Source organism: Mytilus galloprovincialis, chromosome 2, assembly GCF_965363235.1.
Source record: "Mytilus galloprovincialis chromosome 2, xbMytGall1.hap1.1, whole genome shotgun sequence".
NCBI lineage: Eukaryota > Metazoa > Mollusca > Bivalvia > Mytilida > Mytilidae > Mytilus > Mytilus galloprovincialis.
The window spans coordinates 36,431,131-36,458,344 of record NC_134839.1 but is presented as its reverse complement, the minus strand read 5'-3'; the positions used below and the strand labels follow the sequence as shown (position 1 = coordinate 36,458,344).

The 27,214-nt window shown below is 32.3% G+C and overlaps 1 long non-coding RNA gene across 1 annotated transcript; it reads right to left on the bottom strand.

Moving 5' to 3' along the window:
• Nucleotides 1-1,812: 1,812 nt before the first annotated feature.
• On the bottom strand, nt 1,813-25,157 carry LOC143063500 (uncharacterized). The gene is made up of 3 exons (XR_012975021.1): nt 24,750-25,157; nt 4,881-5,024; nt 1,813-3,374 (listed from the first exon to the last, which is right to left on the bottom strand). It is a non-coding gene; the product is annotated as an uncharacterized LOC143063500 (long non-coding RNA).
• Between the last annotated feature and the right edge of the window lie 2,057 nt (nt 25,158-27,214).

Below are 27,214 nucleotides of genomic sequence, written 5' to 3'. Positions count from 1 at the left end.
AGGTCCTCATGTCTGTCAGACAGTTTTCACTTGACCTCGACCTCATTTCATGGATCAGTGAACAAGGTTAAGTTTTGGTGGTCAAGTCCATATCTCAGATACTGTAAGCAATAGGGCTAGTATATTCGGTGTATGGAAGGACTGTAAGGTGTACATGTCCAACTGGCAGGTGTCATCTGACCTTGACCTCATTTTCATGGTTCAGTGGTTATAGTTAAATTTTTGTGTTTTGGTCTGTTTTTCTCATACTTTATGCAATAGGTCTACTATATTTGTTGTATGGAATGATTGTAAAGTGTACATGTCTAGTGGGCAGATGTCATGTGACCTTGACCTCATTTTCATGGTTCAGTGGTCAAAGTTAAGTTTTTGAGTTTTGGTCTTTTTATCTAATACTATATGCCATAGGTCAACTATATTTGGTGTATGGAAATATTTTATGATCTTTATGTCAGTCGCGCAGGTTTTATTTGACCGTGACCTCATTTTCACGTTTCATTGCACAGTGTTAAGTTTTTGTGTTTTGGTCTATTTTTCTTAAACTATAAGTAATGTGTCAACTATATATGATATATAGAAGCATTGTTAGCTGTACATGTCTGCCTGGCATGGTTCATCTGACATTGACCTGATTTTCAAGGTTCATTGGTCTTTGTTTAGTTATCTTGGTTAATGTTAAGTTTATGTGACAGTTGTAATAAAGCTTAGCTTTATACTTAGGACTATCAACATAATATCAATGATTAGTATAGAAGGCGAGACATTTCAGCGTGTTCACTCTTGTTGGTCAATACCTTGAATACTATAGTAGATAGAGATAAACTGTAAACAGCAATAATGTATAGCAAAGTAAGACCTAAAAATAAGTCAACACGACCAAAATGGTCAATTGACCCCCTAAGGAGTTATTGCCCTTCATAGTCCACTTTTAACAATTTTCATAAAATTTGTAGATTTTCACTAACATTTTCCACTAAAACTACTGGGCCAAGTTCATTATAGATAGAGATAATTGTAAGCAGCAAGAATGTTAAGTAAAGTAAGATCTAAAAACACATCACCATCACCAAAACACAATTTTGTCATGAATCCATCTGTGTCCTTTGTTGACCAAGGTGAGCGACACAGGCTCTTTAGAGCCTCTAGTTTCTAACACTATATGCAACTGTATTTGGTGTATGGAAATATTTTATGATGTGCATGTCAGTCTGGCAGGTTTTATTTGACCTTTACCTCATTTTTACGGTTCATTGCTCAGTGTTAAGTTTTTGTGTTTTGGTCTGTTTTTCTTAAACATTAAGCAAAAAGTTAACTATATATGTCTGCCTGGCATGGTTCATCTGACCTTGACCTTCATTTCATGGTTCATTAGTTAATATTTAGTTTTCTTGGTTAAGTCTGTTTCTTAGAAAGTATAAGCAATAGGTCAGCTATACTTAGTGTATTGAACGATTGTAAGGTGAACATGTATTTCTTGTTTGGATTATATGACTATGACCTCATTTTCTTGGATCATATAAAGTTTATGTGATAGTTGTAGTAAAGTTTCATATTTAAGATCTATCAACATACTATCAATGATTATTAAAGAAGGCGAGACATTTCAGCGTGTGCACTCATGTTTTAAAAATGCTGTGAGCAATAGGCTTATTTTGAGCATGGTGTAATGTGTTCAGATCTGTTAAGTGTTGTTCATCTGATATTGACCTCCTCATTTACATGGATCGTTGATAATATTGAGTTTATTGGATAACTGTAGTAGAATATTCATATTTCAGACTTTCGACATAGTTTAATCATGATAAATGGGACAGGAGAGGCTCTTCAGCGTGTGCACTCATGTCACAAGGAGACAACCTAAAAAATTGACGACAGAAATTTCTTCGGCTGATATTACAATTACCAGAACAGAAAGTTAAATGGGAGTTTTGTCAGGTCCTTGTAAGCAGCTAGAGCATAAACTTATGATCTGTATTTCAATCAGATAATAGTCCATTTGTCAAATCGACTTTTTTCATATTACCTACTTTGTGACAGAACATGTTCAATGACTTGAACAGAAAACATGTTACGGTTGATTTGTTTTCCAGATTCCAGATTGAAGCATTTTACTTCCGTAACTTGCTCATACCGAGTACTATACTAGCAATGCCGTATAGTCCGATATAACAGAATTATTTTTATGTTCCATAAGGGACGGCGGTGATCAATTTCTCTGGAACTACATTGCAAATCGGAACAAACACAAACGCTTGTAGTATATCATTTTTGCTAGCCAAGGGTTACGACCCTAAGAGGAGGGGAGTGGATCGTTACCCTTGGCTAGCGAAATGGTAGTATATATATGGTCCTCGCACAATAGAATAAGAATGAAAAATAACAACTAGTCTTAGATGCATGATTTTTTTATTAGTTGTTAGTGGCTTTGAACTAGCTGTCAGATAACTGTGAGTACTCTCAGATCTGTTCATTGTGTCTTTTTGTGTCGGCATGTATCAGTATCAGTTATATAAATAAGGCCGTTAGTTTTCTCGTTTGAATAGTTTTACATTGTCTTATCGGGCCTTTTATAGCTGACTATGCGGTATGGGCTTGCTCATTGTTGAAGGCCTTACGGTGACCTATAGTTGTTAATGTCTGTATCATTTTGGTCTCTTGTGGACAGTTGTCTCATTGGCAATCATACAGTTAGATAGATAGTTTATTCTCATAAAACCATGCAAGTACAAAGGTTACAGAGAAGTTAAAAAAATAGTATACATAAAAATAAAAAATGCATTAAAAATGCATAAAATTCAAAATTTCGGATGAGATAACATATAAAAGAATATATATATATAGACTTGTATAGTCAAATGTAAAAGCATCTTCTTTTTTATATGAAGTGATTTGTTGACTTATTCGTCTTTTGTTCTTTTTTTTTTTTTTTGCCATTGTATGTCAACTTACGAGTTTTGAATGACCCAATGGTATCATATATTTTCTCTCTAAAGTAAACCCATATTTCATACTTTAAAATATTCGTTTAGATTATCCTTATAACTCAATTTTTCGAAGAGGCAAAACACCCTTCTAAAAAACATTGATGCAATTTAATAAATTACGTGGTATATTAAATCAATAAGTAATAGGTATACATGTTGTGATTAACGGACATAACTAGTACTTTGGCCTGTTTAACAATCATGTAATACACGATGCTCTAATGTTTGTTTTGCACTGAGAAATATTATCCTGGGTGATAACTGCTGATGCTGCTATTGCTAATATCACCGATACTACCTCCAATTGTAACGACCATCCCAAATATTCACTAATAAAAAAGCCTGGCATACTTATAATCCAAATCATTAATCCAGATAAACATAGAAAACCTATATCAAAGAAAATATAAGAAATTATTATACATAATTATTTACAATTAATATATCATTTGGCAACTCATTTCGTATATCATAACCTTATTCAAGAAAATATAAGCAATAGATGATTATTTACTTAAGAATTGAATGCTTCTTTTTGTAACTTCATTGGGGTGTAAAAGCGTTGACCGATGTACATTTTGTATGAAGCGCGGAAGCGCTTCATTCTAAAAATGTGCGCACGGTCAACGCTTTTACAACCCTATGAAGTTACAAAAAGAAGCATTCAATACTTATAATTACATTTTTTTAGCTAGGATCATGAAAACACGAATTTTATCATTTTTTTTTAATTTAATTCACCTGTGCACTATATTGTAGGATCTCGTATTATCATGAATAAAAAGGTTTTATCGAGTAATGCAATTGCTTAAGGAATAACACGTGATGTGCAGTTAGCCAATCAGAATAACGTATTACAGTGAAACATACATTGTAATTATAGTACAATATAATTTGGCAACTCATTTCGTATATCAACTTTTATTTGTAAAGGTTTTGCTCATTATTGAAGATCGAACAGTGTTCTATATAGTTGCTCACATTTTCTTCCTTTGGTCTAAATAGCGTTAGCCTATATACCAATGCAGGTCGATATATGTGTTGATTCAAAATCATCAGTTGTTTACTCCGGTCAGTCAATGTCGAAGCTTTTTGTTTTATTTTTATATTATAGCCACTGGCACTCGTTTCAGAAAAAAGTTCCTATATACCTTTACATAAAGGTAAATAAGAGAGAAAAACATCTGAGACGAATGCCTGTGATTATAGCGCTAGTTTGCCATGTTGCTTCGGTAAGAACTGTTTTAAAATGTTAACATTACATAAATGTTGTGATGGCCGTTAGCACACTACGGCCGTGTCAACTTTAAAAGCCTTTTATGAAAAAAAAACTATTTCATTTTGTTTCCATTGTTTTTGTAACAAATGGCGAAATATTTTTAAAAGCTCTTGTCAGAACCCAACAGACTGTTTTTATCTTGATATTATTTTCAGTGCACTAAGGCCTAAATTAATATTGTTTGTTTCCCCAATCCCCACCCTGCCAAGCCAGGTGTGGGTCGGAAGGTAGGGAAATAATTTTATTTTTTCCAAAAAGCTTGAACAACATTGGGCGATCCTGCAAGCTTGAAAATCGGAAATGAATAAGATAATATTTGACTTAAACTTGACAATAAAAAATTATGAGTTTTTGCAGGGTCGGTCGGGATTGGGGAAACAAACAATATTTTATATTAGGCCTAAGATGACAATTGCAGAGCTATCGTAAGCAGACCACTGTCTGAAAAGAAACGCTTTGGTCGGGTTGCTGCCTCTTTGACACATTCCCTATTTTCATTCTCAATTTTTTAACAATAACACAAAACAAATACATATTTGAAATTTTCTTTCTTAATTCTTATTTTTCCAATGATAATGAATAATATGCAATTTTCTTAATGTTATGTATAACTTTACCTGCTATTGATAAAAAACCAGCACTAATAAGCAAGCAGCATGTCCTTTTTTTTAACAGATAAATCTTCACGATTATTGTTAATACACCCAGAAAATACATTAGTAGCCCAGCAGCTGACAAGACTTGTGCAATATGAATATATGCTGAAATAAAGTGAAAAAATATTGATAAATGAATAGAGTATTAATCACTGATCGAAAAATAGTTGGTTTTACAAATATATTCAATAAATTTTGTAAGGCTGTTGTACCGGTTTCTTTTTTTTTTAAATATTATTTTGTTTTGTCATTTCTACATATTATATTGTTGTATACCCATAATTGGGCCTCTAGGCTATCTACATTTGTTTACAGAAAATAATTCTCTTCTACAATTTCATTTTCCGCACTTGTCTTACAGCATTGCTTTTAAAAAAACATTAATATGAATTCCATATTCACTGTGTATCATCGCCACCAGAAATTGGGCACTAACGAAGCGGAGAGAAATAGGGGGAAAAAAGTAAACAAGTTAAGAATTCATTAAATTTAAAGCATTTCCCCACTTATTTGATGAGGGTGCCGCTTAAAAATTGATGATTTTCTGATGTATAATTCTTTAGATTATTAGGCCGATAAGTACAAAATTAAGACAAGATTTTGTGTTGCACTCCAAAACTTGCCACTTAGTAACGGAAAATTTTGAGGTCGATCGTCCTCTGTCGCCCCATTCTCAAGATATTGAACTATTTTCATTTTTTTTCCAGGCACGTTTTTAGATTAATATAGTGTGGCATCATATTTTCTGAAATTTGTTGTCAAAAAGATGTTTTTTAAAGAATATGGACAAAAACATTGTTTGTTTATTGTAAAATATACGGCGAATTGAAGGACGCTGTACGGCGAATTGCAAAATAACAACTTTTGTCTGTACGGCGTCTTGCAATATATTATAATTTTAAGAGTAAATTAATCACTGTTTAGATAATATCAAGTGACGATGTTTTGTTGATATCAAAGCTTTACAGGCTTGCAATATACAAAATGACTTACTTATATATATTATCAAATATATATATATGCCGTTTAAGGGGTAATTCCGTTTAGAAGTCGTCGTTGCGTACCGCTATTTAAGGAATGACTGTAATATTTTTTCTGTCTATGAAGAAATAACATTAAAAATTTGGTGCACACTGAATAACGCGCGTAGCGGGTTATTTAACAGTGTGCACCACATTTTTTATGTTATTTCGAATAGACAGCAAAAATATTACAGTCATTTCTTATAATTTAATCCTAAATTCCATTTTAAACCGTAGAAAACCATGAAAAAACGTTGATGACGTCACGGTCACATGACTAAATTATGTCTATGGGCTCATAACAAAATAACGTCAGCCAATCAGAAGACGCGTTACATCCAAAATTAAAGCATTCGACTTTGTACAAAAAGTTTTTTTTTCAACCATATTATCCTAAATGCATTCATATGTATATGGTACGGATTCAATATCTCCTTAATTTCATCATGCCCATTTTATATAAATTTTATTGTTCATCGATGCTATATTTTTAAAATCTGTTTGTTTGAAAAGTTTTTAACATGGGCTTTCATATTTTATTGTTAATACTTATATATGTGTATGGATATATGTTGTAAAGCGCTTATGGTAATTTCAATTATACTAGAACACACCCGCGAAATCGCGGGCATTCAGAGCGTAGTTTAAAGTATGTAAAGTGTTGTTGAAAGAATTTTGTAAAATATTGCAAAAATATCATAAGTCATAGGTTATTGGGGATAGGAAAATGTTTTTTTTTATCCCTCCTCCTTCATTTCCAAAATTCCTAATTATTTGTTTTCTATCAATTTCAATATGAACATTCATTTAGTATGTTATGAACATTTAAGTAAGGAGCCTGTAATTCAGTGGTTGTCGTTTGTTTGTGTGTTACATATTTGTTTTCGTTTATTTTTTGTACATAAATAAGGCCGCTAGTTTTCTCGTTTGAATTGATTTACATCGTCATTTCGAGGCCTTTTAAAGCTGAGTATGGGCTTTGCTCGTTGTTGAAGACCGTATGGTGACCTATTATAGTTGTTAATTTCTGTGTCATTTTGGTTTCTTGTGGAGAGTTGTCTCAACATGGTAATCATACCACATCTTTTTTTTTGTAATCAATGAATTTTGTAAAAGATTTAATGCCTGGAGAATTTCAGAAAAGGTATCAAAAGTTCACAGGAATAATTTTAGCGCTTAGCTGTATATTATGAACATTCATTACAGTAACTATATAAATAAAGTGTTTTTACCATCACTTCTAAGTTTACTATTCGATCCATGGTGGTCAATTGATATAGTATACAGACCCTCTCCATTTAATAAACTCTGTGACCGTCGTGGATAGTAAACTTGGAAATGATAGCAGATAGAATTAAAATACACTTTATTCGTAGTATATGTTTGTTCAGAGTATACAGAAAAACGCAAACCGGAAGTCTAATCTGACTTAAAATTTCGTCCAATGACGGGACAATATCCGGATGACTTTTTTCTCATTTTTCTCCCAAAATAACTCAATCTGAATAATCATATGAATGGATGACAAATGCGACTATGTACTGTACCTATAGGACACAGAGGCGTGTTGATTAATTTACTGTGGAAAGAAGAGAAGCGACACACAAAATGAGGTCTTCTCGTTTAATAGTATAGATAATAGATAATGCGCTGTTATAAATACTGTATAATAATAATAATAATAATAATATACAATTACTGTCTTTTGATGAGGTAAATATGCGGTTTTATTGACTTTTGAAAAACTGATATTCACTTCGGCCGTCGGCCTCAGTGAATATCAGTTTTTCAAAAGTATTGGTTGATTGTATAGGGAATCATTGAGCGGCCTCATTAGGTCAGTCAGCAAACCCCTTTTTTAGGAAGAGTTCTGGATCCGCCGCTGCTGTTGTCTTATTTGTTGTTAGGGTGAAATGAAATTTTGTAAGTTCAATAAAATAAACCGCCCATTCATCTTTTGTTGGTGCTAGGTTTTTTTTTTTTTAGATTAAAAACAGTGGAGATGTGGTATGATAGCAAATAAGATAACAATCCATTAGGATCAAATAAAGTGTATGTAAGCAATTATATGCTATCGTACGGCCTTCAACCACGAAAACTAGAACCTTATAGTCGGCTTTAAAAAGCACGGACCGAAAAATGTGGAAAGATTCAACAAGAAAACCAACGGCCTAACTCATAACAAAAAAAAATATATGAAAAATGTGGAAGGATTCAACAAGAAAACCAACGACCTAACTCATAAAAAAAAATTATGAAAAACCACAAATATGATAGAGATGAACCAACGACAACCACCGAACCACAGGATCGACAATTCGGACAGACACATAAAGTATGTGCTGGGTTAAATACATAATGATTGTTTAATTATTTAATTTCTGAAATGATTCATTTGTAAAAAGAAAAGTTAAGAAAATACTTTGTTTTCATCGAAAGTAAGGAGAAATAAATCATGAATTGCATTTCGAATTAATTTTCTATTCAGTTTCTTTTTGAAAATATATAATGTGTATACATCTTAAATACAGTCAAGCGAATGATATTTCTATCTAATGCATAATTAGATAAGGGTCAATAGGGGGTCCGTTAACATGTTAACAACACCTCGATTTTGTCAAAAAAAGTTAACAACAAATTTTAAATGCTGATATTAAACAGTTAACAGCAACTTTAATTTACCCTTTTTTCCAAACGAACCCAAAAGCAATGAAAAGGGGAAGTTCATATCTTCAATGTATTCAAAAGTTTGAAAACCACTGTACAAAGTCGCAGATACGCCAAGCTCTATAAGGATTTTTTTATAAAGCTGACTAATTTTCAGAATACGCACGCAAGTACCATATTTTTTTTATTGACACATGGACAGACAATTGAACGGATGTGTATTGTTGAGTAAATGTTTTATTCAATCAGTCGTACCAAACTTCGGTTATCGTCATGACGTATGAAAGTGTGACAAACAGATAGAATGAGTGAATACTGTAGGGCGCGAACATTTTTTTTTTTTTTTATGGCGGGGGCTCTCATAAATTATGGTTACATCTCAGGGTATGCATACGACTCATTGCTTACATGATTTTATTAAAAGGAATTACGAACGTTTACTGATTTTTATTTAAATCAACAAAACCAATGTATAAATCAGAAAGTTGAAGCTCTCTTTTATCTCCAAGTCCCGATTAAGAACTCTGAGCTGATATGAAAAAAGCCTTGGTCCATCTTTATATTTCTGAAGTCTTAGACTAGCAAATTTGACATCAATTTGAGAACCAAGTCCTTATTTTTCAGCCGCTCCTACCAGGCCACACTGTTTATTTATTTTACGAATTACAAATAGAAAAGGTATTTTATTTTTCACAATTCCATTCAGGTACTCTGGGTCAATGTATAAACTTCTCAAACATTCCTATACATCTGAATTATTTTCATCATAGGACTGACCAAGGTTTTAGCTGTGTAAGAAGTGGCCCCTCCTTTTGACATTTTGGAAACGTTACAAATAGAAGCCAGAAATTACTACACTGGTTAGACGTATAAGGATGGGTGGACTTGAGATATCCCTAAACATGTTTAACACTGCTGCATTTGTTGTACCTGATCCAACTTGAGTCCGTTACCTTTACTATATAGTCTTGTGTTAGATTCATTTTTTAAATTTTGGTTCATTTATATGTTTCAGGAAACAAACATTCAACTTCTAACCCCTTTTTGTAGTTAAATGATAGCTCACTTAGGAGACAGCTTCAGGTATACCAATACACAGAACTTTACAAGTTTAGTTTCGTATTATGGCCATGGTGAATTTTCTAAATATGAACGTTTTTGTACAATTAAATTGATTTTTAGATAGTTGAATAATAATATAGCCTTCCTAGTGGGTTTATATGAACATTTAGATTGTTTTTAGCATGTTTTATAAGCCATTTTTTTTCAGTTTGACCGTCCATATGGTCCTATCCGTACCGCCATAGATTTAGAAATTTTGTATTTGTTTTTTGACGCTCGATCTTTTCAGCAGAAAACCAGTAGAAATGCATATTTATAATTTTTTTTACCTATTGATAGATATATGTCTATGGTTTAAGGAAAGGCATCACTCTAAATGATTAAAATTTTCCTTTGGACCAAATTTTTGAGACCTTTGTGACATGTTTCATCCTCTATTTTGCATTATTTGGTATCAAATAAATGCTGATTGTTGCCATGGTTACACAAAAAAAAAAAGATATTATATTTCACCATTATAACTATTGGAAATCAAATCTATGGGCGATTCTCTTCCCATAAATATACACATGCATAACTCAAATATTAAGCCTTATTTGTTAGGAAGGAAGGTAAAGAGAGTGTTTAAGGTAGATCATAAGTAAATGTTTTTTGAGACAGAATTTTCTTATAATTTGCCAAAATGAAGATTTTACTATGTTTTTTTCAAAAATATAATAAAAAGTATGGGTCACCGTGCTATTTTTCAAGCTATGAGTCGTTGAAAATTGCCTACATTTGGTTAGTTTGTTCATGAAAAAACACATAAGAGTGCATAAAAAAAAATTCTATCAGATAGAATTTTGAAATAAATTGTGAGAAGATAGGTTTCATAATATGTTTTAAGAAAATAAAAAGAAAACATGGTGTCACCAAACTTGTTTTCTTGCCACAAGTAAAAATAAAAAAATTCCCTATTAGTCCAGTATAAATTTTGTACTAAAAGAGTTATCTCCCCTTAAATGGCTCATTTGGAAAAAAAAATGATTTTAAAAACTAAAAAGGTTGATATTTGTTAAAATATTTTGAATAAGACAATAAATTAACAAGTTTTCTTTATATAAATAAACAATCTATAAACCATTAAATTGCAAATCTGTTTCCAAATTTGCTGATTTGGGCAGATACCGATTGTGTACTGTGATTGTACAATCCAAGATGGCGGTATACCATGAATCTTCCTTAAAAATTATGAGTGTCAATATTAAGTTTTTTTCCTATCTGTGTATTGTCTCCCCACCCTAGTGCACAATTTATCGCTGCGTAGGGTTGTTTTCTTCTATTTGGTCGGGCTTCTGTTTCTTTGACATTTTCGTCATTTCTATTTTATCAAGGATTTACCATATTCTAAGATTTTTAAAGACAGTTAAATATATATGCTGTTTATGTCACTCATTTGTGGTAGCAAGGTAAAGAAAGAGATGGACAGCAAACTTTAATGTGATTCTTGTAAATAACAGTTAAGATCAGTTAACAGAGAAAATGATGTCAAAAACAGTGAACACTATAAGTATTAAGTAACAGATAACAGAAATCCCAATTTAAAAAAAAAAACAGTTAACAACATTGCAAATTTTAACAGAACAGATTACAGACAGTCGGACGAGAACAATTAACAGTTTAAATTTAGGCACTGGCTACGGTTACATGGAAATGTTAACAATAATAAAAATATTATTGTTACATCGGAGACCAATTGCCGGAATGCAAAGTTGGGTAAAGGACCTGATTAATTACGAATGTAACAATAATTATTGAGGCTACTGTTACATCGTACGGAGCCCCTTTAGTACCAAAGATGAAATGTATAATATTTGTGCGCATCACTTTTAAACTTGTGCGCACAAGTTTAAAAGTGATGCGCACAACTTTTAATCTTGTGCGCTCAACTTTTAATCTTGTGCGGACAACTTTTAATCTTGAGCGCACAACTTTTTGAAACTTGTGCGCACAAGTTTAAAAGTGATGCGCACAAATATTATACATTTCATCTTTGTCACTAAAGGGGCTCCGTACTACGGAGCCAATGTATGCTAGATTTATTAAATTTAAATCTTCTATTGTTGTGTTGCTTAATTCTTTCATATATGTACTAAATAATACTTGCAGGCGCGTAGCAACCCGTACGCAAAAACGCAGTTGCGTACACATCGAAAATTTCACAAAAATAAAAATATGGTAAATCTAGTAAGAATTTAACTAAAGTAAGGAAGTTAATAAAAAAAATATACAAAAATGTTAATGATCACTTTGTAGCTATATTCCGTTCCGAAAAACTAGCCTTCCCTTTTCATTTACGAAACCAGCATCGTGATTCTGTTGCTGATGCAAAAAATTTAAAATAGCTGAGTCCTACGGGTGTCAAAATACAATTGTCACGTCTTCTATGCCTCTTTACCCTGACATCTTTTCTGAAGATTTCAAACTTTATAACTGATGAAATAAAATTTATACCCGGGAATCTTTCAGATATTTAATGTACTTGCATGTATGCCGGTCTCGACGGCAACGACAGAGCGGTCTTTTAGAAGAATGAGAAGAGTGAAGACCTACTTAAGAAATACAATGAAAACGAATCGTTTATCTGGACTCGGTTTTTTGAACATATATCGAGAAAAAAAAAAAATTAAAGCAGACACGGTTTTGGACATCTTTAGTAGAAAAAAAGAAAGGAAATGGGCATTGATTTTTCTGAATTAACTTTGAGAGAGAAAAAAAAAGCTAAAAACACTGCTTGTTCACTCATAAAATGAAACATAAATTTATGTGATTCGAATTTATATTTATGTATAATCTATTTTCTCAATAAAAAAAATACCATTTAAGTTGCACAGTGTTGGCCTAGAAATTAGTTTGTTTTCTAATGTAAAGTGGGTTCAGCATGATTAGGTAACAAATAAAATATACCTAATCAAGCCATTTTAACCCACTAGTCTACACATAAGGAAAAAAAAAAATTGTTAAGCCAACAGTACGGGTTTCTTTGATTATTTATTTCCAAAGTTGACTTGTTTCTCCTGAAAGTGATATTTCTGTGAGGTCATTTTAAGTCCTCGGAAATTGCGAGAATGCAGGATTTTGCACCATTTATCCCAGAGCTTCTTGGGGCCTTCAGCGGGCCCCAAACCCCCTGCCGTATGACTTCCTTCTCCGGCATTGCGTACACATCAAAATTGCCTAGCTACGCCCCTGACTTGTGATAATGATAGATAATGAATATTATTTGTCAACAAATGGTGTTTAAATAGTTTTACGTATTAAGGTTCATCATAACAAACGGACATGTATGGCTGTATTTACATGCCAAAAATTACTCTAAGTACAGACTTACCTGTGAAATTGGAAAAGTTTTAATCCCTGGCATCCACTAGATATAATAAAGTTAAATGCATTTTTATGTTTCAGAAAGATAAAATTTCTTTTGGATTTTGATGGGCATTTTTTTTCCCTTCATGCAAAAGGTTTGAAAATTAATTAAGTTGTGGTACAACTATGAGATGCGCTCTCAGGTAAAAAAACCGGTTTGTAGTGTTTTGATTGTCCTTAATTGACATGGACAACAGGGCCGTAACTCACTGTGTCTAAACCACACCGGCAAAATTTGTTCGGACTCGATGGTATCTAACATCCGGCACAATGACGGAACATTAATAGACAGAAGAAAGCTAGGTTTCTCCTTATTTTTTTATTTTTTTTTATGATATCGAAGAATATTTATACATATACAACTATTTTCTATTGTGAGATGCAATATTTTCTACAACCGTTCTATATTAACGGAGAAATAAGTCAAAATGCATGTCAAAATGACGAATTGAGTGAACCTTGCCTCGAAATTGTTTAATTTCTCGTTAAATTGTTCACATTGTACGGAAAGAAAGGTACGGGAAGATAGATATTGACACGGAGATTGCAAATTTAGTTATTATGAGCATCTCCATAATTGTATCTCTGTGTATGGAACGAAAGAAATGGGTCATGCCAAAATGGAACTGGCCGGTTTCGTCAATGTATACAACCCGGTTTCGTCATAGATTTCAAAAAGCATAACCCGGTTTCGTCAAATAAAAAAAATCATAATCGCATTACATTATAATTGATTATTTAACTTCAGCGTTTAAAAGGAGTTTTGTGGGTCGTTGGAAAACAAGTTCGTTCACCGGACAACGGCTTATTATTTATATGAGTCTCAGATTCAAATAAATAATAAGCAAAACCTGAATTCCTACTCTTATAGAACACAAATATTTCAATTTACTTTGCATTCCGAAATTTTTTAACAGCATATTGAGATTAAAGCTCTCTAAATATGCGTTTTCTATATGAGTTATGGGAAAATATGTTGAACATGTTTAAACTTGAAATTAAAGTTTACGGTCTTAAAAATCGAAACACACAATTGATATGTGATTTTCTCGCACAAAAGGATGGACACCTTTATAAGTAATCTAATCATTCTATGTATGTAATCTTTTCTACAATCGTTAAAAATAAATCTTCTTAAGGATAAACGTTGATAATAAGACAACTGTATATTCATGCATGATCGACATAGAAAATGAATGTAAGATTACAACTACCATGCATTAAAATATTTTTTATCCCTTATTGTAACTATACTGCTATGTCCAAATTAGTATAATAGTCTCAGGTCATCGACAAAATTCAATAATAATTATTTTGTTAACATTACTAAAAAAAACGAGTCTGTACTGTCGCCGTTGTGTTATGATGATCGTACACTGACGTTGGTCAATATAGTTTGACAATATATACGGACAGACGGATTCAGTTTATTTCAAAGTGGGCGTAATTCGAACAACTTTTACATACCGCCGAGCGTAGCGAGTCGAACAATATTTTGATTTTTTTTTTGCTTTACAAAATCGTTAAATACAGGAATCAATATAGTTTTGGCAACCAAAGGTGGGGTCGGGGCGTGCAACCTATACGTCATCTAGATTCGCCACATATCTTATAAAGTGTATACCGAATTAAAATATTGTACTGTTTGTGTCAGCGACAACACTTTGACTCAATCCATTCCCGAATCGCACGCTTGTAATTCCATGGTTGTCTTTGGTTGCTTTATATATATACCATATGCGTTTTGAACATAAAATAGGAAGATAGATTTCTTGTTTGAATTGTTTTACATTTATAATTTAGGGCCCTGTTATAGCTTGCTTTCATGCAGTTTGTGTTTTTTTCTCATTGTTTAAGGCATACGCTGACCTTAACTTGATTAATTCAACATAATTTTTGTGTCTAAAAGAAAGTTGTCTCATTGTCAATGTTTATGGGATAAGTGGTTACCGTCACTTCTTCTTAATAAGACCTAGATATAAATGACGTTCATGTTTTGCAAACCAACTTTTATTCACATTGAAAATACAAAACTGTCAGATATTGTTTTCGAAAGTTATCTTGAAGTTTCAATTGAATTTGAACTGTACAAAAAATGAATTTGAACTGTAAAAAAAATGTGAAAAACATGCCTATGAAAATAAATGTGCCTACCAGAAACGGGGAGAAAGTTACAAATCTCACTGCTATGTTATGTATGCTTAAGTGTGAAAACTCTCTTTAGTGCGCAAGTAACACAGTATATATAGTACCAGAAAATCTGGCAGCTAGGACTGCATGCATGATTAATTTGTGCAGAACAGTATAGACTATAGTCGGTTTGGGACTGTTCGTCAATGATTGAATGCATAAATGTATTAATAATTGATAGTAAATATTGTGAACTAAGTGTATATATTTTAAATTGTTCAAATAAGGCCTTCGAAAATAGTGGAATAAATTACTTTTGGAGTGTCAAGAACTCGTTGGAAGTACTTGATAAATTACATGCTTATATTGGTGATTTTGAATCTGTTCAAAGTTTTGATTTTTCTACCCTGTATACCACATTGCCTCACATTCTCATTAAGAAAAAAGTCACACACCTAATTAAATGGGCATTCAAAAAATCAGAATGTGAATATATATGTTCAAACTCTTTTAGGTCATTTTTTAGTAGCAATAAACAAAAAAACTATGTTAATTGGACATGCTTTGATACTATATATGCCCTTGAATTTTTACTAGATAACATTTTTGTTCGCTTTGGGGATTCCGTATATCGTCAGATTATCGGAATTCCAATGGGAACTAACTGTGCACCACTTATTGCGGACCTCTTTTTGTATTGTTATGAGTTACAATTTATGACAAAAATAAGCAAAGACCCATCAAAAGTAACAACATCTGATAAACAAATTTAATAATACTTTTAGATATTTGGATGATATTTTGGCTCTCAATAATGACGACTTCAGTATGTATATTAATGAAATTTATCCTGCTGAACTTACTTTAAATAAAGCTAATACTAACAATGACCACTGTCCTTTCCTCGATCTTGATATCTATATCACTAACGGAAAGCTCAATACTAAAATTTATGATAAAAGGGATGATTTTTCATTTCCTATCGTTAATTATCCGTTTTTAGATGGTGACGTTCCCTTGTCACCATCTTACGGTGTTTATATATCTCAACTTGTACGATTCGCTCGTGTATGTAACAATGTTTTAGATTTTAACGAGAGAAATTTATGTATTACTGAAAAATTATTACACCAGGGTTTTCGATATCACAAACTAGTCAAAACATTTACTAAATTTTATCATCGGTACAAAGAAATCATTCGTAAATATAGCTCAACATGCAGACTTCTTATACGTTCAGGTATTTCACATCCAATTTTTTATGGAAATATTCTTTATAAAGCACAAAGGTGTCAGTATTCACCTCAGAAACTTACAAAACCTTTGAATAGACTTATTAAGAAGGGATATAATTACGATACTGTTGTCAAGTCATTAAAGATTGCATATTTTGGCGTTAATATTGAGTCACTGATAAGGTCTTTGCGTCGGAACTAAACACATTTATTCTAAAAACAGTTGTTGGCATGACACGGGTTATGTTCTTCTCATATATGTTATGATGGTATGATACTAAACCCCTAACGGGAAGGATTGTGCCTGATGTTCATATGATGAAATCATAATCTTTCAGTCAGTTTAATTGAAGTCTGGAGCTGGCATGTCAGTTAACTGCTAGTAGTCTGTTGTTATTTATGTATTATTGTCATTTTGTTTATTTTCTTTGGTTACATCTTCTGACATCAGACTCGGACTTCTCTTGAACTGAATTTTAATGTGCGTATTGTTATGCGTTTACTTTTCTACATTGGTTAGAGGTATAGGGGGAGGGTTGAGATCTCACAAACATGTTTAACCCCGCCGCATTTTTGCGCCTGTCCCAAGTCAGGAGCCTCTGGCCTTTGTTAGTCTTGTATTATTTTAATTTTAGTTTCTTGTGTACAATTTGGAAATTAGTATGGCGTTCATTATCACTGAACTAGTATATATTTGTTTAGGGGCCAGCTGAAGGACGCCTCCGGGTGCGGGAATTTCTCGCTACATTGAAGACCTGTTGGTGACCTTCTGCTGTTGTTTTTTTATTTGGTCGGGTTGTTGTCTCTTTGACACATTCCCCATTTCCATTCTCAATTTTATAATATAGTATAGTTAATTAAAATTATGGCACAATCAAAACACATCCTTTTATTTTTCATCTTTACATACTAATATTATAAACAAAGAAAATATAATAATGTTACAAAATAATTAGATACCAGTGTTTGCTATTCAGTATTTATATTCCATTTAAAATTAGTTTGAAGTTAAGTGAAATAAGGGATACGCCTTTCATTAGGAAAATGTGTATTATCATAATTAACTATGTCCAAAAGTGCCCGTTTAAAATAGATTTTAACACGCCAAGTTTACTTTACAATAAATATATATTTAAATTCTCGAAAGACAATGTTCAGATCCGTGCCAAAGCTTCTTTTCATAAATTGTTTGTTAAAAAAAACCAAAAAAAACCGGGTGATATATATAGACGAAACCGGGTGATTGTGAAGTAACAACATTGACGAAACCGGTTTGTTTTAATTTGACATGACCCTTTTCTTTCGTTCCATACACAGAAATACAATTATTGAGATGCTCATAATAACTAAATTTGCAATCTCCGTGTCAATATCTATCTTCCCGTACCTTTCTTTCCGTACAATGTGAACAATTTAACGAGAAATTAAACAATTTCGAGGCAAGGTTCACTCAATTCGTCATTTTGACATGCATTTTGACTTATTTCTCCGTTAATATAGAACGGTTGTAGAAAATATTGCATCTCACAATAGAAAATAGTTGTATATGTATATATATTCTTCGATATCATAAAAAAAAATAAAAAAATAAGGAGAAACCTAGCTTTCTTCTGTCTATTAATGTTCCGTCATTGTGCCGGATGTTAGATACCATCGAGTCCGAACAAATTTTGCCGGTGTGGTTTAGACACAGTGTAACTACCTATGAGGCAGGCGAGGCAACTGCCTCCCCTAAATTTTCTACACCAATTTTTTTTTTTTTTTTTTTTTAAGTAATAAAATAAAATATTGACAATATGTAAACTAAGAACTTGAATTTTTATTATAAACAACACACGTTTACAGTTTCAACAGTGTTATCATGATACGTGATATATCTGTCATTCCGGTATTTGTTTGTAGTTTTTTTTCGAGTGGCCATCCATCTGTTATTCATTAGTTTTTTTTACCTATGTCGTACGAGAACGCATTTCGACAATTTTAAATAAAACTTAACTAATCACATTTATTTAGGGGCTCAATTAAGCAGAGGAAGTTCCCTTTGTATTGTGAATCTTTTATGATATCGGAACTTCGTTACCGACTGAATCAGTTTTTAACGTGTCTCCCGATCGTACGAGAACATTATGGTCAATGCCTTAGTCGTTAAACACTCCCATTCGTTGTAGTTCTATTCATGTCTGTTCAGCTTTCAACAATATTTAAATTCAAGGTCCTCGATAAAAAAAAATCTTGCGTTCTATATTATCTTGCTTAATATGTTTTTTTTTTTTACTTATTGGTTTGATTTCTAACAAAATTATCTTTAAATACAGATAATAATTGTTTGCAAAACAAATTGCTTCCAGGTTCAAGCATTACTGATGAGTCTTAAAGTAAGGAAATCGAAGGAAAACGGTTAATTTTTGTTAGCCATTTTATTATTTTGAGAGAAAAAAAATCAGCTGTCACAATATATTTAATGTTTATAATTATAGTTCAAAGTACGGCCTTCAAGACGGAGCCTTGGCTCACCCGAACAGCAAACTCAGTTTGTTTTTGCATAAAAACTGCTTCTAGGTTCAAGCAATACTGATGAGTCCTAAAGTAAGGAAATCGAAGGAAAACAGGTTATTTTTAGCCATTTAAGTGAGGGAAAAAAATCGGCGGCGGCCCCAAACCCTTGCCTCCCATGGATTAGAACCCTAGTTACGGCCCTGGACAAGAGGTATCTTCATAAGTATAGGTGAGTTAAAGAGTTTATCTGAGTCAGCTGTGAGTGGACAGTATCAAAGTAATTCAGGTGTTTGTTTATTTTTGCACCTTCTGCAGAAAGGAAAAAAAATGCCCATCTAAAACCAAGAAAGATTTGATCTTTCTTAAACACAAAATATTAGTGGATGCTAGGCATTAAAACTTTCCAAACAGCACAGGTAAGTCTGTACACAGAGTGGTTTTTGAGGTGAACATACGGCCATATTTGTCCATTTGTTATGATGAACCTTAATGGTTTTGATGTTCTTAGAGATACTACTAGTACTTCAGATTAGTAGTGCCAAAGGCGAAACATAAAGTTCAATGGTTTTTTTGTTGAGAACTTGGGCTGAGAAAAGTGTTCACTTTTTTTAACTTTTTAACTGCACAACTACTCTTATTACTGTCATTACACTTTGAACAATGGATGAAGAGATTTCTACATTTGTCCTATTACCAATTTTGTTTTGGATGAAAAACTGGTGTGTGATGGCTGCTTGGAGTGGTTTCATCAAAAATGTGTCAGACTTAAACATGCTCCAAAAATAAAATAGATGTCTTCAACTTTTATTATTTAGTACATTGGTACAGTGCTGTTTGTCGTGTAACAATAACGCTATGTAACCATAGCCTCAAACAATTCCGGTATTTAGTCTCCAATGTAGCAATAATATTTTTATTATTGTTACATTTCCATGTAACCGTAGCCAGTGCCTTAAATTTATCTCAAATAACATAGTTTTAAACAAAACCTTGAAAAGGGCAAAAACAGTTTAACATAAAAAGGTACTCCCCCACTTTAGATATTGGAACTTAATACTTTATTTTCTTTGAAAGGACGGTAAATAAATATTTTAAAATTAGCAAGTTGCCATACAGTAAATTTGTCAACACGAGCAAGTTGCCGTACCCTAGACTTTATTCTTTATGGTCTATATTCTTTAAAATACATCTCTTTGACAACAAATTTCAGTAAATATGATGCCACACTATATTAATCTAAAAACGTGTCTGGAAAAATAATGAAAAACAGTTCAATATCTTGAGAATGGGGTGACAGAGGACGATCGACCTCGAAATTTTCTGGTACTAAGTGTCAAGTTTTGGAGTATTACACAAAATCTTGTATTAATTTTGTACTTATCGGCCTAATAATTTACAGAAATATATATCAGAAAATCATTTCTTAAACGGCAACCTCATCAAATGAGTGGAAATGCCTTAAATTGAATGAATTCTTAACTTGTTTACTTTTTTTTTCTATTTCTCTACGCTTCGTTAGTACCCAATTTCCGGTGGCGATGATACACAGTGATATTGAAATGGTACAGTTAAAAAAATTGTAAATCAACAACCAAAACGACAAATAAACGATCAAATCACCCCGGAAAACACACGATTCCAGCCGGACAATATACCTACTTCATTATCATATATGGTAAGGAGAGAAAGGATGGAAAATCAGCATGAAAGAAAGTAAGATATTGTATGATTACTAATGAGACAGCAGAGTCAAATGAAGTGGATCTAAGCAACTGTTGGTCTTTGTAAAAACTCCGACCGTTCATGAACAAATTCGTGATACCGTATTGTTAGTTATAAAACCCACTGGCTTATAAAAAATGTTAAAAGTTTAAAATAGAAAACTTGTGGCGTTATGTAAAGGGGCATTAGCTGTCAAAATGATGTTCTACGATTTGACACGTACCAATTCTCATAGTTGATCTATAACATACTGCAAACGTTTGCAGTGGCGGATTCAGAGGGGGGCGTAGAGGGCGTACGCCCCCCTTTGCTGGCACTTTTTTTTTTTTTTTTTTGTAAAATGATTAATAATCAGCCTAGACTTCGTGAATATTGCCGTGTATTTAATTTTTATGTGACAATTCTTCACTTATAAAAACCACTGGGTTCCTGACTTAGAACTGGTGCAAAATGAATGCAGCAGGTTTGAACTTTTTATCTGGCTAACATGAGACAGTGGTAAAATAAAAATATTTTTCTCTCGTATTCACTGTACTATATTATTGATTATGTCAAATTTATGTGATTCGCTACGGTGGAGTTGACACTGAGTACGTCGAAAAAAACGTCACTCAGTCATTTTGAAATTCAAATTACAGTAACACATTGCTTAGGCTAAGGATGACAATTAAACATGACGCTTTCAAAGCTACAAAGTACTGAGCAAGGACGTTGACTTCTTTTTCACGATTCCACCCAACAGAAAGTTACACCCTATTACACTCTCAAAAAAACCGGGCGTAATTATTTTAATGGGGGAGAGGGTTGCATGTGAATGCCATATCTGACCGGAAGGTCTGTTAGCCGAACTGATATACTGTATATGTTTTTCAAGGCCCGACTGCAACCGGCCTGCTGAGTGTGGCCTATATGACTCCATGTGACGACCGTTATTTACAACTTTATTTTCTTTTCGATTCATTCGTAGCCTTTGGTTGATTTGACCCCCTCGCTTCCCTTGTTAGGTGAAACATTTCAACCAAACATTTCAATGGATAAACATTTCTTGTTTGTTTTTCTTCGTGTCGGTTATATTGTAAATTTCATTGAATAGCCGTATATCTTAATCACAGCAAGAAATCTGCAAAGTAATGCTAACTAACAATACAACAAACGGGAATTTTCCATGTCCATTTTTTACTGACAAATCCCACATCAAATATTTTAAATAGTACATAGCTTTGGATCCATTCAATCATTTTATAATAGATGTAGAGAATACGGCACCAATAATGTCCAGCCCTACACTAGCCAAAAAAAAGATCCAAAAAATTTTTCGCCTCGCTCCGCTCGCCGAAATTTATTACTTCGCCCCCCCTTTCCAAAATCCTGGATCCGCCCCTGGTTTGCACCTGTCCTAAGTCAGGAATCTGATACATAGTAGTTGTCGTTTGTTTATGTAATTTATACGTGTTTCTCGTTTCTCGTTTTTTATATATGATATAGATTAGACCGTTGGTTTTCCTATTTGAATGGTTTTACACTAGTAATTTTAGGGACCTTTATAGCTTGTTGTTCGGTGTGAGCTAAGGCTCCGTGTTGAAGGTCGTACATTTTTCTCACTTTCAATGTTGACATTCTTTTCCTTTTAAAAACTGAACTACCCTAATTCATGCGTAACCCATTTCTACTTAGAAGTTGAATTGAAGGTTACATGAATACGGATTCAATAAGTTCGAAATATTCACTTGTAAGTGAATAATAATATGCGATGCGATGTTTCTTCGCTTATTTTGACAAAAATGAATCAAACAGGCTGCTAAAAGCGAATTATTATTTTTATATATATATTTATTTCGTAATTAATTACCCTTTATCATTAAACTTAAGGAAATTACAACCTAAATGAATTGTATTGCATGTTCTTGGCTTTGGGCATGTAGATTTTCGCGCGGTTAAACATGTTTTATTGGAAATATCCCGCGACACTTGTGTAATAGCACACACACTAGAGCGAGCAGCTAGATACGGATGGGCACAATAGATCTAAAAAATACTCGTAGTTCAAAGTCGAATTTCAAGTGATTAATATATTGTTTTCGCAGATTAAAATACCAATACTAGCTAGTACGTGTATACGTACCGCTGACAAATTTATTTAAAACTCCTTAAACAGACACAAATAAGTATGAAATTTTGGCAAATACAAAATATAATTACTCATATGATGTAGGACTATAAATATTTATAACAGTTTTGCAATACATGTTTAGTTACGAATTAATCTATTTAAAATTTTTAAAAAATGTTCCAACAACGACACTCTTTTAAGGTCATTCTGCAATGTTTCAATACGTACCTTTAAAAATATCATATACGATTTCATGGGTCATATCTAAATTTACGAGCTCTATAGGCACTATCAGCATTGTAATAGACAAGCCCTGCTAAATCAAAACCCGTCAGAGATTGAGGCCTATCGAAGAATGCTGATGATTTCTCTTAAATTTGTTACTGTTGTCATTTTTTCTGCAGAAAAGGATAATTTAACATGAAAGTAATATGTGGTTAAACGCTGATTGATTTAAAAAAAGTTTGAAAATTTATTATGGCGTTAAAATTCATCCGCCTATACTAGTATTAAATAAAAAAGTTTAAAATCCCAAATTTAAGACTGATCTTTTGTGACTTTTTAAAACAAAAACTGATTACACCAATATATTCAAATTGATTACACCAATATATTCAAATTTGGAAAAAAAATTAATTAAGATTAAAATTATTTTGATCAATTATTATTTGGATTCTTTTACAATGTATCTTAAATGAATATTTTTTTCTTCAAATTATAGAGTTATTTTACAAATTTCAAATAAAATATACAAAATAATTTAAAGTAAGAAAATGACTGTTTATAGCGTGATTTCTAATATATTGAGAGTTAAAATAACATTTTAAATCACTAACAATTGGAAGGTGAAATTAAAGATATTAAGATAATGTTGAATTCAACAGAATTATCTTAAAGTACATTTTTGTGATTTCACGTACATTTGTACTGGTATCTTGTTTCACATCACTAGTTTAAATAAATTTTAGTTAAGAATTGAATGCTTCTTTTTGTAAATGTTTTGGGGTGTAAAAGCGTTGACCGAAATACATTTTGTATGAAGCGCTTCCGCGCTTCATTCTAAAAATGTGCGCACGGTCAACGTTTTTACAACCCTATGAAGTTTCAAAAAGAAGCATTCAATACTTATAATTAATTTTTTTAGCTATGATCATGAAAACACGAATTTTATATATTTTTTTATTTGTTTCACCTGTGCACTTTATTGTTGGACCACGTGTTATCATGAATGAAAAGTTGTATTGAGGAATGCAACTGCTTACGGAATAACACGTGATGTGCAGTTAGCCAATCAGAATAAAGTATTATAATGAAACATACATCTAATGTAATTATGTTTAAATGAGTGATTTAAATATAAGATTTATTATCATAATATTTGTTATAAATTAATTTTAATAAGAAATTTTAAGAAAGAGAAACCCGTTATTTATTCATTTTCTGCTTATATTTTCTTAACCTACCAATAGGTCTGACGAATGTATAACTTGCAAATTTTTTTTCGTACTCTTTCCTAATTTATTTCTAGATTTTAAATTTTTTGTAGACTATAATTTTGATATTATTTGTCTCACTAGTAGTACACTACACTGTAAACATCTGTTTGAGATAGAGCAGGTGCGATTTTCTAATTTGAATTTATTGTCTAAAAGAAATGCTCTACGAATTAACTGTGTTCAAAGTTTATATTGTGTAGTGTTTGTTAGCTTTATGTTGTCATATTTTTAGTTCATGCAGACGAGTCTGTTGGTTTTCTCTTTTGAATTGTATTTTGTTATCACCGTTTTTTTTCTTTTTATGTCTTACTATTTTCTAGGTGTTTCGTTCATAGTTGAAGGTCATACGTTCGGTCTGATGTTGTTGATATTCATATCCTTTGGTCTTTGTGGAAAATTTGTATCCGATGATAATGGACATTTTCTTTAAAGAGTAATCATTCTTAGGTGTTAGGCTTTGTAAATTATATATAGGTAATTCTTACGTTTTTGTGCTGCATCGTGGTTGAAACATTTGTCTTGTAATCCAGGAATAACAGAACATCCTTTCCAAAGTCCATAATAATAAGTTTCCAATCCATATTTTGTCACGTGACGCTCATAATACCAGTACGGCATTGTTATTCCAATTAAATGACAGAGAATACCCAAAACGGAAATTATCCCACAAGCTCGAGAATCGTAAAACTTTCGATGTGTTCTAGCTGTACATGTCATCTTTAAGGAAGTCCTAGACTTGTAAGAGACTCTGAAAGACTGATAAGCAAATCGTCAAAGACTGATAAAAGACTCGTCATAGACTCGTCATAGACCAGGAAGAGACTCGTCAAAACTGGTAAAAGACTCGTCCGTCATAGACCAGGAAGAGACTCGTCAAAACTGGTAAAAGACTCGTCCGTCATAGACCAGGAAGAGACTCGTCAAAACTGGTAAAAGACTCGTCCGTCATAGACTGGCAAGCAAAACTAACCAGTACATTTAAATATCAAGAAGATAAAATTTAGAACTTTCAAACGTATTGAATATCTATTTCAAAAGATATAATCGTCAAATATAGTGTAATTGTGTGATTTAAATACACAATTTAAAAATGATTTTACTAGCATTAATTGCTGGTCATTAATGTCAGTTATTCAAGATTCATTTAGATGTGTAGTCTGAGCACTTTGTATTTAAATTGTGGTTTTAACGAATTTTGCATAGAGGCGTTTAGGGAAACGTTTAGGAAATTTACAATTCGTCGAATAATTAAATTTGTGGTTCAGACACTCTACTTGAATCAAGGAAAATTGGTATCACCCGAATTATAATGAATCAACGAAATTGGTACCACCCGAATTATGATAAATCAACACTCATTATAATTCAGATCTTATGAATGTATATAGTGTAAATACGATTTAGCATAATTTTCAGAATATATTTGACAAGACTGAAAGGAAATATAGGATTACCATCAAGGTGGCAGAAACCAAGCAACACAAAAAAGCAAGAGACATATAAATGTGAACATACGGTCCCCCGCGACATATTTCCTTACGGCAATATATATATGTTTAAGCTTCATACAATACGAGTATTTGGACACTACGAATGTTCCGTACCATACAAGTATTTGGACAAGGTAAACGGACAGAAAGTCATAGGACAAAAAGTCACAGGACATAAATTCAAAAATTTGGTAGGACAAAAAGTCACAACTAATATGTTGACCAATTGTTTTAATATGTACGAGAAATATCTTGAAATGTTTACTTTTTAATACATATATTCATATTAAAGTTTAGGAAATGGGTCATTATACTTGAAAAATACAGATTTATTTAGTTTTAATCGTGCAAAAGAAAGATTTCTTGGCAACGTGAAGCCATTTAAGTGCCAGGCCACTTTGACATTTTGTTTTTTTAACAATTATTTAATCATCTTTGTTATTTTTTGATAAATTTTGTTTACAAACTTGGTTTATATACAATAGTTCAAGAAACATACAAAAATATTTTTGTAGAAATAAGCGTTTTTTATTCAAAGAAAATAATCAGAAAAAATGAATTGTGACTTTGTGTCCTGTGACTTTTTGTCCGTGACTTTTTGACTGTGACTTTCTGTCCTGTGACTTTCTGTCCTACATTCTTTGGACAATACGTGTATGGACCGAGTAAGTGAAATGAAAATGTGTCATAACTATTTTTTTTCTTTCTAAATGAAATCTTAACTTAAACAATCAAATTGTAACCATTGTTACATGAATAATGAAATACAGTGAATTATACCAACAAATTAGAATTATTATAGTATAATCTTTACTACATCGAATCCTCGAAAGGAAAATAATATTTTGGCCATCATATTTCAATCTGTTTTTAGAAAATTTTAATTCCTTGAATATTTCAAATTGTTTTAATTATTTAGGGACGACATCAAAAGTTCAATGTAGGATAAAGAACTTAATTCACATAGTTTTTTCACTGACCCCCCCACCCCCCATCTTAACTTAATTTGGGAAAAATTGATTTACCAATAGGGATATATGTAAAAATCGATTTTAGATATACAAAACTTGCAGAATGTTAACCCCCCCCACCCCCAAACTATTTGATTTAAGTTTTTTATCCTACATCGATCTTTTGATGTCGTCCCTTAATGATCACTTACTGCCGTGTTACAGTTAAAACGAAGATCAATACCCAGCCTATATACACTTGATATGAGACATTACATTTACAATGTAACACAAATTAAACATGTTTTAATAACAGCCTAAATTAGTCCATACCTAACAAACGTAAAATTATTTAATATATAAAAATGCCAATATAATGATAACATAGTAAATGGTTAAATTTTAAAATATTAAAAGTTGCTTGACGTCCAGTGGCAAATGGTTCATGCATGTTCAGGATGAGAACAAATTAACGATAAATACAATAGGTAGCCATCCGTGATGAAAGTC